Below are 14,089 nucleotides of genomic sequence, written 5' to 3' on the forward strand. Positions count from 1 at the left end.
GTAACATTCTACACTGACATCATAACATTCTAGAACTGTAACATTCTACACTGACATCATAACATTCTAGAAATGTAACATTCTACACTGACATCATAACATTCTAGAACTTTAACATTCTACACTTACATCATAACATCGTAGAACTGTAGCATTCTACGGTAACAGCAATGTTGTAGAACTGTAACATTCTACAGTAACAACATTCTAGAACTGTAACATTCTAATTACATCATCACATTCTAGAACTGTAACATTCTACAGGAACAGCAACATTCTACATCTGTAACATTCTACACTGACATCATAACATTCTATTATTTTTTACCTTGCGCAGTTACATCATAACATTCTAGAACTATAACATTCTACAGTTACATCATAAAAATGTAAAACGGTTACATTCTACACTTCCATCATAACATTTTATTACTTTAACATTCTACAGTAACAACAACATTCTAGAGTTACATCATAACATTGTAGAACTTACATAATAACATTGTTATTACACTGTCAGAACATCATTTCTTTTCCAGCAGAAAGTAATCTCAATTTCCTTTTGTCCTCTGCCAACAGTGGTTTGATGCGTACTACAGACTGGTGCGGCCAGAGCTCCAGAGAGGCACCAGGAAACGCAAGAGGGATGTGGAGGATGAGATGGATGGAGAAGAGAGATTCTTCATTTCCACTGCAGGGAGGCAGATCCACCGTGCCTCCAATGACCTGCACCGGTTGCACAAGAGGTACAACCTCACACCAGTGACCAGCCAGATGGCACGCAGAGTCTATGAGACGGCAACTAAAGAGTACTCTGATGCTCAAAAGTCAATGGTGGCCGATTACCTGACCCATTCCAGCGCAACAGCGGAGAAACACTACCGTGTTAGGACAGTCGGACACGCTGTGACAGCTGCTGGGATGGTGAAGAACATAGGTGGTGTGTCAAGGTGAGTTTTTTTTTTTTGTTTGTTTTTTTTTGAACAATTTAAGTAAACACAGTCAACGTCATAATCTATATTTAAGCCAATATCTTATAATCTTTTTTTATTTTTTTTATTTTATTTGTAGTTCTGGTATTTTTGGGGAGGATATCAACCCTGAGAGTAGCAGCTGTGACTCTTCTGAGGAAATTGAGGTGTCATTTCAAACCCTACTGGAGAAATTGATGGGCCAAAATCAAAACAGGAACTTCTACCAGGTGTCACCTGTTGGCCAAAGGTGTATGAGCGCTGGGAGAAGCAGCAGCTGAAACTGCAACAAGAATATGTTCACTGTGAGTATTTTCTTTTGACATTATTTTCACGTGTGGCGACGTGGTAGTGGGTACTTTTGTATTATAAAGGGGCTGTAACAGAATGATACAAATTGCAAGGCAGACAACGCCACCTAGGGACTTTCACCCAAGGTGTTTTACCCAGTTCTAAGCAGTAAGGCAAACACAGGTTCAAGCACTACAAGACAGAGACGTGGTTCAAAAGCAAATCAGGATTTATTTATTAATAATTATTTAAGAAAAAAAAATCATTAAAACTGGAAGTGTCTGTGGAGGGAAAAGAAGGAATTAGTAGTGAGCAATGAATGCGGGTCAAAATTACAGGAGGAGGTATGAAAATTTATTACAATTTATGCTCTTAATAACTCTTTCCAATTAATAAAAACACTTCCAAAGTAAATTATTAAAACTATCAAAAAACAAGGGAAAGGGGGAGTGAGTGGAAGCTAGCGAGGGGGAGGCAAACTACCAAAGGAAGTGTCCCAGGAGTGCACTTACCCACCACTCGTGAACTCACAGCAAACACACAGCAAACGGGTGCAGACTATCGTGTCCCAGTGCCCTTATCACTACAACAGAAAGGTGCTGGGAACCACCCTGAGTGCCTAGCCTCCACCGCTAGCCAGCAACCACTGCACTGTAAGGGGGACAAAAGGAAATATTACTAAAGAAACGGTTAAAACTGAATTAGACCAGTTAATTCAAGCTAAAAAGGCAAATTTTAATAACACTTACAAAACTAACTAAAACAAACACTTATCTCAACAGAACAAACAAAACGAAAACAAAACAACCCAAAACAAAACAGCAGCTGATTGTGTCTGAGCAGGTACTACAATTACCCTGATGTTCTTCAAACAGTCTGGAACAATTCACCACTCAAATCCGTTTTAATGGACACCACGACGACCAGGTCATCAGTGCACAGCAGACAGGAAACTCAGAGACATGACCATGTGGCAGCCACCAGGCACAGACAAAGAGAAAGGCAGCCTTCATGTCACAGGTGTCTTAAGTAGGCTGCTGATTTAAGGGGGTTGGGAAAGGAGAGGAGCTGACCTACTTTTTGGAGAGGTTGCAGTCTGCAGTTTCTAACACAGATCCTCTCTGCTACACAGTTAAATATAATTATATGATTCAAAGTGTTAAATTAATATGTTCATGACTAACACAATTTCTTTTTTTGACAGCACTCTTCCCTTGGTGGCAGCCAACACATAAGCGGCTCGCAAAATGTGTTGCAAAGCAGCGATGTGTCGGTAAAGTAGTAAACGATTAATTGATGGGTGGATACTCTCAGCAGCTGACATTAAAATCATAAACTGCTCAAACATTCAGAGTCTTGTGAAGAATCAGAAGTGGAAAGGACTTTACATCCAACACTCTGAAGGGAAGGGCACATTTTATATTGGTGAGGTGGTCTATGATAATCATGGTCGGTTTATCAATCGTTCAAAAAAGAAGGACAACATCATGACCAAATATTTCATGTTTGAAATGGATGGAGAGGAACAACATGTGAATCTTTTCCTTGCAACCAGGACAATTTCAGCACATCAAGAAGTGTTGCTTCCCGGTGGAGTCACCAAGAAATCTTTTGGAGGAGAGGGAGGAGGGCTCCCATAATCTGCCAGACATCAGCCTTCAGTCATATTGTTACATATCCCACGCGCGGTGTACTGTAATTGAATACTCTGAATCAACCCTGAAAGCTCCAGTTTCACACGCAAAGACAATAAACCATGACTGTTCCCTCTACACTTCACCTGCCTTCATACTTTAAGTATACAATGTAAATACTGTAATTACAATTATACAAAGCCACATTCTGCTGCTCTTGCTGTCATACACTTTTACTGCTCTTACAATGTTACTGTTAATACACACATGTACAGGTTACATACTTAAATCATCTGTCTATGCTGCACAGACGGGATAGACAGATTAATTCTATGTTTACAGTGGTATTGCTTATACACTTGGTGTTTTTATATAAAAAAAATTTATATATAGTATACTGCATCACCTGCACATATTGTACATATAGCCAATGTACACTGCACAATGGCAATATATATTGTGATTGTAATATTTTAAATATGTCTGCCTATGTAACATCAGTCAAATATCTGTAAAATATATGTGAGAGTGTATATCAGATGAATAGCATTATTATATATGTATTATTATCTATAATAGTATTTATATAATCATGCACATTGACAACATATATTGTGATTGAAATTTTTAAATATATATATTTTAGTAAAGTTGGTGTTGCTAATGCAATTATTTATGTAATGTGTATCATTTGGGGAATTTCAGCACAGGTAAGAGTGAAAACTAAAACAAAAGCAGAGTTGTTATAGGAATGTGGCGCAGCGGGGGATGGGACATGGTACATGCAGTTACAATCCTAAACCCTGCTATGGGGGGAGAGCAGCTTTCAAGTGGGTAAAGTTAATATTGTAAACCCATATAACTCACCATTGACATCACAGTGATGACTGATACTCAAATTTCATAGTTATAACATGCTAACAGCTGTAATTTTTGTAGCGTTACCTTACGCAATATAAATATGGGACACAAGTTGGAAATATATATCAGCAATTGCAGTGGAAGTATGGACTTTAGATGTTTTTTTGAAAATTTAGAAATTCTGGAAAAAAATAAATAAAAACCCATATATTTTATGCCTTTACAGTATACTGTTATAGATGTACAAGCAAATCTAATGTGAGGGGAAAAAAACAAAACAAATAATGCAATATTGTATGTTGTACTGTGTTTATTAGCACTATACAGAAACTTAAGCATGCATTCATGCAGGTATTCATTAACATGGTTTTATATGTCAGCAGAATTTGCGAGTGCACAAACATCAGTAGCTAACAGGAGGCATTAAACATTTTCCTCACATAGAAATTTAACCATATTTTCAGGCTGAGTGATAATCATTAATGTACAAACTACAGATGCACAGAATATCCTGAAAAATGTTGTGGAAGCATTTCTAAAGTATCACTTTGATATTATTTTGATTGATAAAAAAGAAAATTGCTGCATAGATATTATAGTATGAGTTTAAGTGCGATGACATGTCCAGGTGCTATTGCTGAGTGATATTCTTCAGCAGCTCTCACTCGGCACACTCAAACCAAATGCTAAATCACATTCCCAAAATTGAAAAGAGAGAGAAAGACAGAGAGACAGGGGGATACAGGTAAATAATATTTTGTGATGGTGTTGAGGTAAAACAGTTTATAACAGTTTTAAAATTAAAGTTTACCATGGCAGGACACAACTGTTGCTGTGAGTGAGATTATTCCTGCTCATCACTCCCATCATCACGAAAGCAGTACAATCTGATAAAGCGGTTGTTGAGTATATTAATAAATTGTTGTTAAAAGTCTACACATGCACACACAGTAGCTGAAATTCATCTTTTCATTGCGCACACGCTTATTTTATTCACTACTGTGCTGCATTTGCTTTTTTTTTTTAAAAAAAAAAAAAAAAGAAGTACAGGTGCTTTCATTGTCAAGACACAAGTCATTATCATTATTTTATCCAACATACTAAAGATAATCAAAATAATCAGTTAAATGGAGATTGTATTGAATAAGCAGTTAAGAAAAAAAGTCATTTCAATAGTTGAACTAAAGTAATAAAATAAATTGTAAAGTCTGAATATTTTGTAGTTTCCCCAACAGTGGCAATAAGGATTTATAATCTTGAAGCAAAACAGATGAAAAAAAAAGTTAATAATATGCAAGTGGTCAATCAGTCATTGTAGAAAAAGTAAGATGATATATTGAACATCAGCAAAGCAAGTGTCCAATTTTCAATTTTTCTCCTTTTCTTCATTCTACCTTCTTCTCAATCAGATTTTCCTTTTACAGAGAATTTCTCCAGAAGAGTACATTGCAGAAAGTAATGATAGTAATAGAACATACTCAAAGTGATTCGCATGAAGTCTTTGGAGGGTATGACTCTGCAGTGAGGCGGATACTGGCTAAAGCAGAAAAAAAAGAGGAATTAAGACAGGAAAATGTATCCAGGATAGGACAGCACAACTGAGAGTGAGAATGGAGGCAGTGAATCTGAGGATCAGCGGTTCATAAAGATTATGATTTCAGCTCAAGGACAGAGATGATCACAAATGGTGCAGATGACACCTGAAGCAGTTTTCAGTGCGAAATTGGAGTAATACTAATTTGAGCGAAAATGTTGAAACAGGTTGCAGAGAGTCTGTGGTTACAACCTCCAGTGTCATTGGTGAAACATCAAAGATGTCTGACAGTAGGTTGTTTGTCAGACTGCTTTGGCAGCAGAGTGGAGTCAGACACTGTTATACAGGAAAAAGACAAAACCTCTACATCAGTAAGAACATGAAGGTCATCTGCCAAGGTCTCACAGGAAGATAAAGCTGCTGACGAGGCTGCAAAAGCAGTTATAGGAGCAGACAGATTGGGAAACGTCTTTTTGGTTCATTAACATTGCCTGCTTTGAAGCTGTCTTGGTTAAACCAATACAACTCCTGAGGAAGAGAAGATGAAGCATTGTCCAAAATCCAGGTCATCAACCTGTCCATGATCCTTGCAGAAGCCATCCATAGAACTCACAACGGCGAGGCTGTGTCATATCTGTTCAGTCATGTTCGCTTGTAACAAATGGTATTTAGTATCTAGCGTGTGCTGTTCCACCAAGAAAAAGAGAAGAGGGAAATCTCAAACCCAAACACAATCATGATTTAAGATATTCTGCAAAGTAACCATGAAAGGGGGAAAAAAAGGGGGGGCAAAGGACTGAGTTATCATGTCTGTTACTAATTCTAACTTCTCTCCTCTGAATTCCATTCCCTGAACAGCTGTTAACATGTTCCAATGTCAGTGACCTTTGCATTTCTTTGGGAGTCATTCAAGCAGTGATGTCAGAAATCCAGTTTTTTCTCAATGCAAGCATTGTCATATCTTCAGTCAACCTACTCTGATATGCAATCCCTGCTCCTGGCATTTAGGTGTGTTTGTAGCTATTATGGTAATGGTCTGGAGAGGGCTGTTTTTCTGTGGTTCTCACAAAAGCTGTCTTGGATATTTAGTGCAAAATAATTATGTCTAGAAAGTTTGCAATAAGTAAAATCACACACAAGTTTTCTTCCACACAAATAAATACACACAGAAACACACACACTGCAGCAACTTAAATATACACTATTGGAGCTGGAATTACCGCAGCTGCTGGCACCAGATTTGAACTCCAACTGAATCTCATTAGGAATTTAAGTATACTCATTTCAAGTACAAGGTCTCAAAAGAGTCCTGTATAGTTATTTTTTTGTCACTACCTCCCAGAATCAGGGGTGGGTAATTTGAACACCTGCTGGCTTCCTTGGATGTGGTAGCTGTTTCTCAAGCTCCCTCTCCTGAATCAAATCCTAATTCCCCATTACCCGTGGACACCATGGTAGGCACAGAAAATACCATCAAATGTTAATAGGGCAGATATTTGAATGAGACATCACCACCATAAGGGCCAGCGATCAGCTCAAGGTTATCTAGAATCACCAAAGCGGCAAGGGCACCTCAAGGAGCAACTTTGCATGGGTTTGAAGTGTGATAAATGCACACATCCTCAGAGGTCAGCACTTGTTGACATGTATTAGCTCTAGAATTGCCACAGTTATCCAGATAAAGTTGGAGCAATAAAAGGAACCATAACTGATTTAATGAGCCATTCACAGTTTCTCTGTACTGGCCATGTATACTTAGACTTGCATGGCTTAATCTTTGAGACAAGCATATGCTACTGGCAGGATCAGCCAGGTAGCCCTCTGGCAAGGCAAGGGTGCTCTGGGGCCACCCCAGCTCTGACTGACAGAGGAGCCAGAGCAGCCAAGTCTTGGCCATTTTGGTTACATTATGCACCAACTGGATGTGGTCAGTTTCCAAAAGGGAACTCATGCTTCCCAGATCTTGATCATGCAGGCAGTAGAGACAGGCATAGGACAAATGGGACAGATGGGCCATCCTTGGTCTCGCTTGAGATGGGGCCTGCATGGCAGGAGTGTAGAGGGGGGTGTTACACCCACACAAGCTAAACCCTGCCAGCCATAGAGGTGAACCTGCTGGCCGAAGTAACCACCCGCCCAAACTCTGGCGCTAGGCCAGCCGACGGGGGCCCTCCGAAGACAGGTCACATATGCCAGTTGGTCGGTGTGATCACAGGGAGGCACCGGTGGGGGTGGTGGTGCCCCAGCTTAACCTAGACTGCCTTCCTGACATTGTGCAGGTACGAGCCCTAAAGACCCGGAGCTGAGAAATGCAGATTGCATGGTGTTCAGCTAACAGTCTATGGGTATGTCATTATGGAGCAGTGCATCTGCGGAGTTGACAACGCTGTCAACGTGCAATATTATGGTGTTTTTGGCCATTATACTGACTTTGTTTGTCTCTGTCCCTGAGACACCATCTCGTAACCGTGGTACACCGCAGAGAGTTTCGTGCCCCTGGTACACAGCATAGAGTTTTGCACACAGTAGGGTTTTGTGCCCCTGGTATAACTCAAAGAGTGTCTCGGCCCTGGTACAACTCAAAGACTCTTACACCGCAGAGAGTTTCTCAGAGCAGCAGAGGTGTTCCAGAGCTCTCTGTCGAGAAAGTACCATCGAAAGTTGATAGGGCAGACATTACATTATATACTGTAATGCCTGTTAATGTTATTAAATGTAATCATGAACCATTTTCAAATATGTTTTTCCTTATTGAAAGACTGACTGAGGAGCTGGAGCGCAGCACTTGATTGTGACTGGAGCTCCTCAAAAATTCTCTTATTTGGGGAAGCCTCTGCACATATGGTGAGGCTTCCCCAAATGAGTGAATTGGAGCCCTAAATGTTCAGCCTGTAGGTTAGGGGATTCCCTTCATTCAGACAGCTTTAAAACCTGTCAAGACTTATATTTTATGAAAGCCCAGGACCTGTAGATGTGATTTAATATCAAAATGGGCATGGTACTCCCTTCTAGTGAGATTTTTCATGACAAATGGACATGCTTTCTAAATTTACCATCACAAATTTGAATAGTCTGCCCATAGTTTTAGGGTCCTCCTTCATTCAGACAGCTTTAAAATCTGTCTATATTTATATTTTCTTAAAGCCCAGGACCTGTAGATGTGATTTAAAATAAAATATTTCATGGTAAACTCTCCTAGTGAGATTATTTATTTCAGAAATCTCAATAGTCAGAATATAGTTTTAGATTAATCCTTCATTGAGAAAACTTTTAAACCTGTCTCTACTAATATTTCCTGAGAGCCCAGGACCTGGGTGGGTGGGGAGTGGGGAGTTACCTGTTAATGTGAAATGTGGGTGGGCTGTAAGGTGCACAGTTGAAATACAGGAGAAACTTGGTCCTCACACAGACCTAGAGTCAGACCTCTAGCTGTAAACTATACTGCACCAGAGATTTTCATTTTTCTTGCTACTGAAATGGCTCCAAGGTAAGTAACATTAATACCTGCTTAGATACTGGATTGTAAATAGGTGAAGATGGTTCTGCCTTTCTATTTGTCAAGGAAACCTACATCCAGACACTATCTGCTGTGCCCATTGTGTCTGCTTTTGCAAAGTTCAGAGTAAATGCTTAGCTTTTGAGTTAGACCAACTGTGTTTTTCAGATTGTATATTTCATGCACCTTAATTAATGCATGTTAAGTAACCTATTTTTATTCCTATATTAACCACACTATCCTTACTGTTTTTTTGTCCAGGACACCTTCAAACCGACACTGCCTGCTGTGCCCAGTGTGTATGCAGACTCAGGAGGCCCTCTCAGTCCATCTGCGGAGGACTTGCATGAAGAACAGCACTGAAGCAGCCATTGAAGCTGTGGTAAAAAAGGCCAAGTTAGACGTTCTTGACCTCCTGAAGAATGGCAGGACTTTTTCGTATGAAGTCCTTGAACAAATTCTGGCAGATGAACATCCAATGCAAAGGTTGGTGGCTTTAATTCAACATTACTACTTGTTAAATCAGAGTTATTCTGGTGTCCTGCCAGAGCTCAAGTTACTGCTCATGTCCCAGCCCCCAATGGGCCACTTTCTTTGTTTTAGTTAACGACCATCCTTTTGTTCTAGTTGATGGCTCTGTGCTGCTGTGTGAGTGTGTGTGAAAAGCCTTCATACCATGCTTTCACACTCAAGTACTTTTTGCTTTCATCACAGTCCCCTGTAATATTTCTTTTGAGTTTAGTTTCACACACTTTAGTTTCATTCACTTCATGAACCATTTTCAAATATGTTTTTCCTGATTGAAAGACTGACTGAGGAGCTGGAGCGTCATCACCTGATTGTGACTGGAGCTCCTCAACCACTGCCCAGCGCAAATGCACTCTCATATTCCATCCCAGAATATTTCTTTACTCCACTGAAAATTCACTCATTTGGGGAAGCCTCTGCACATATGGTGAGGCTTCCCCAAATGAGTGAATTGGAGCCCTAAATGTTCAGCCCGTAGGTTAGGGGATTCCCTTCATCCAGACAGCTTTAAAACCTGTCTATACTTATATTTTCTGAAAGCCCAGGACCTGTAGATGTGATTTAAAATAAAATATATCATGGTAAACCCTCCTAGTGAGATTATTTATTTTGAATGTACATGTTTTCAAATACTGGCATCAGAAATCTCAATAGTCAGAATATAGTTTTAGACTAATCCTTCAGTACTACTAGATATACACACAAGTCTGATACTGTTGGAAAGAGCACAATCTAAGCTTTATGTTGGTGTCTAACATGTTGGGTTTAAGGCACATATGCTGTCACAAATGCTGAGGCTTCCCCAAAAGAGCGAATTGGAGCCCTAAATGGTCAGCCTGTAGGTTAGGTTAGGGATAGTTTTAGGACAGACAGCTTCATCCAGACAGCTTTAAAACTGTCTATACTTATGTTTTCTGAAAGCCCAGGACCTGTAGATGTGATTTAAAATAAAATATTTCATGGTAAACTCTCCTAGTGAGATGATTTATTTTGAATGTACATGTTTTCAAATATTGGCATCAGAAATCTCAAAAGTCAGAATATAGTTTTAGAGTAATCCTTTCTTTGAGAAAACTTTTAAACCTGTCTCTACTAATATTTCCTGAGAGCCCAGGACCTGGGTGGGTGCGGGAGTGGGGGAGTTACCTGTTAATGTGAAATGTGGGTGGGGCTGTAAGGTGCACAGTACAAATACAGGAGAAACTTGGTCCCTCACACAGACCTAGAGTCAGACCTCTAGCTGTAAACTACACTGCACCAGAGATTTTCATTTTTCTTGCTACTGAAATGGCTCCAAGGTAAGTAACATTAATACTTGCTTAGATACTGGATTATAAATAGGTGAAGATGGTTCTGCCTTTTTATTTGTCAAGGAAACCTACATCCAGACACCATCTGCTGTGCCCATTGTGTCTGCTTTTGCAAAGTTCAGAGTACATGCTTAGCTTTTGAGTTAGACCAACTGTGTTTTTCAGATTGTATATTTCATGCACCTTAATTAATGCATGTTAAGTAACCTATTTTTATTCCTATATCAACCACACTATCCTTACTGTCTTTTTTGTCCAGGACACCTCAAAACCGTCACTGCCTGCTGTGCCCAGTGTGTATGAAGACTCAGGAGGCCCTCTCAGTCCATCTGCGGAGGACATGCATGAAGAACAGCACTGAAGCAGCCATTGAAGCTGTGGTAAAAAGGCCAAGTCAGACGTTCTTGACCTCCTGAAGAATGGCAGGACTTTTTCGTATGAAGTCCTTGAACAAATTCTGGCAGATGAACATCCAATGCAAAGGTTGGTGGCTTTAATTCAACATTACTACTTGTTAAATCAGAGTTATTCTGGTGTCCTGCCAGAGCTCAAGTTACTGCTCATGTCCCAGCTCCCAATGGGCCATATTCTTTGTTTTAGTTAACGACCATCCTTTTGCTCTAGTTGATGGCTCTGTGCTGCTGTGTGAGTGTGTGTGTCAAAAGCCTTCATAACATGCTTTCACACTCAAGTATTGTTTGCTTTCATCACAGTCCCCTGTAATATTTCTTTTGAGTTTAGTTTCACACACTTTAGTTTCATTCACTTCATGAACCATTTTCAAATATGTTTTTCCTTATTGAAAGACTGACTGAGGAGCTGGAGCGTCATCACCTGATTGTGACTGGAGCTCCTCAACCACTGCCCAGCGCAAATGCTACAGTTGGACCACCGACCAGGCAGCCACCTGAAGGTGCTCACACACTGCCTGATGCCAGTGCTATAGCTGGACCATCCACAAGACAGACTCCTGACAGTGAAGAGGGTGAGCTGTCTGAGGCCGCTGTGGACTGTGGCGAGGTGATTCAATGGTGAGTCTCAGTTTTTCTACGTATCTGATGCTTGTTTTTGCATGTGGCTCACATCAATAACTATGATGCACCATTAAAACAAAACTCTTATCCCTCATTGCAGCGTCCAAGCTCCAAAATACAGCATCCAGACCAAGCAGCTCATGCTTGAGAAGGGCCTATATCAGAGGCATTCTCTGGACCATCCACTGCTGAAAGACTTTGCCAACTACCTAAAGAAGGATCTCAGCAACGAGAATTACAAACAGGAGGTGAGGGCCACCATTAAACACTGTTTTTATTAGAAACTTTGTATGCAGTTTAATAAAAAGGCAAAACAGTCATGACTAGAAGGCAATCTGACATGATCTCTTTTATTTTCAGGTTGAAAATGTTGCTCGGTATCTCTATTATGCTGACCCAGAGGCACCATCCCTGCAGTTTGTCGGTGATAGAGAGAAGCTGCGACAGTACCTCCGTGAGCTCTCTGAGGCAAAACTGAAAAAGAGAACACAGCAGAACTACCTCAAGAGCTTGAAAAGGTTGGTAGCAAATTTTGTTTTTATGATGATGTCAACAGTCTAGTAACTTGTTAGTAAATGAGTCTCTCAACCGAGCTTCTGTATTTTGATGCGGATTTGCTGCTGAACATTACTCCGCAGCACGACCAGTTGTTAGTACATGTACATACTTAAATCCTCTTACTTCCCCTGACAGATTCCTGGGTTTCCACACTGTCCAAACCAACATGAGGCATGAGGATGAGGCCTTTTTTAAAGAGTGCCAGCACTTCACTGAGTTCATTGGATCTTTGCAGGAAATCATTTCCAAGCAATCGAAGAAGGAGATCATCCAGCTGAGGTTTGTTATTGTACCCATGTAAATGGTGAAGAACTGGTAGTCCTCTCTCTGTCTGCTGTAATATGATGTGTTTTTAAATATTTGTTTGTTTCTTTTGTCATAGGCACAACATGTTGATTGACAAACACCAGTTGTCAACAACAGACTGCGTGGCTGTTCTGGAGAAGGCCAAGAAGGACTTCTTGGCAGTTATGGATAAACTGTTGGTTTGTCCTGACACCCTGGGCGCTGACGAAAGGCTCTTTGTGGTGTACTACCTCTCAGCTGTTGTGATCTTGCGACACCTCCAACGACCGGGCGTGGTGGAGCACATGACCGTGAGTGTTTCCGTGTTATTTTGGTCTGCATTGGCAAATTTCCCCTGATATTTTAGTCATTAACACTACTAATTAATTTGATATCCTCATATTTTTACAGGTCAGGGAGTGGCTTTCCAGGAGAAGATGCGAATCACACTACATCGTTGGGGTAAAGGAGCACAAGACAGCAGCACAGCAAGTGGCCTCATTCGCCCTGTCAGAGCAGGAGGAGCGTGTAAGTTCATCACATTTTCTGTCAGAACCTGTCAGAACATCATTTCTGTTCCAGCAGAAAGTAATCTCAATTTCCTTTTGTCCTCTGCCAACAGTGGTTTGATGCGTACTACAGACTGGTGCGGCCAGAGCTCCAGAGAGGCACCAGGAAACGCAAGAGGGATGTGGAGGATGAGATGGATGGAGAAGAGAGATTCTTCCTTTCCACTGCAGGGAGGCAGATCCACCGTGCCTCCAATGACCTGCACCGGTTGCACAAGAGGTACAACCTCACACCAGTGACCAGCCAGATGGCACGCAGAGTCTATGAGACGGCAACTAAAGAGTACTCTGATGCTCAAAAGTCAATGGTGGCCGATTACCTGACCCATTCCAGCGCAACAGCGGAGAAACACTACCGTGTTAGGACAGTCAGACACACAGTGACAGCTGCTGGGATGGTGAAGAACATAGGTGGTGTGTCAAGGTGAGTTTTTTTTTTGAACAATTTAAGCAAACACAGTCAACACACCATAATCTATATTTATGCAAATATCTTAAAGTCTAATGTTTTTCTTATAATCTCAGTAATTTCTTTTTGTTTCATGTAGTGCTGAGGCTTCTGGGGAAGGTACTGGATGTGAGCTTTCTGATGCCTGTTCCAGCCATGCTGTCCAAGACTCACCAACCAAACAGCCAGTGATCTGTCTGCCAAGGCTCCCTGCTGATAATGAGAAGGTCAAATTCTTCACCGCATTTGAAACCCTACTGAAAACGTACCCTCTGTCACTGTCTGGGAAAGGGCCACGCGTGAAACACCGGCAGGATGTGTCTGAAGAATTTGAGCGGAAACTTTACACATACTGGAGGAGGAAGCAGTTTGAAAAGCGTGTTGAACGTGTCCGCTGTAAGTAGTTTTCTTACCATATTTCACATTATTTTCAAGCAAAAATGATTGCACTGTTCAAAGTTTTCAATGATTGTATTCATGACTAACAAAACTTTTGTTATTTATTTTGACAGCACAATTCAGTCGGCGTGCGCCAACAAGAGATCGTCTCGAGGCTTGGATAAAGAAGCA

This window comes from Plectropomus leopardus, chromosome 16 (assembly GCF_026936395.1).
Source record: "Plectropomus leopardus strain MGB_pleo_1.0 chromosome 16, ASM2693639v1, whole genome shotgun sequence".
Taxonomy (NCBI): Eukaryota; Metazoa; Chordata; class Actinopteri; order Perciformes; family Serranidae; genus Plectropomus; species Plectropomus leopardus.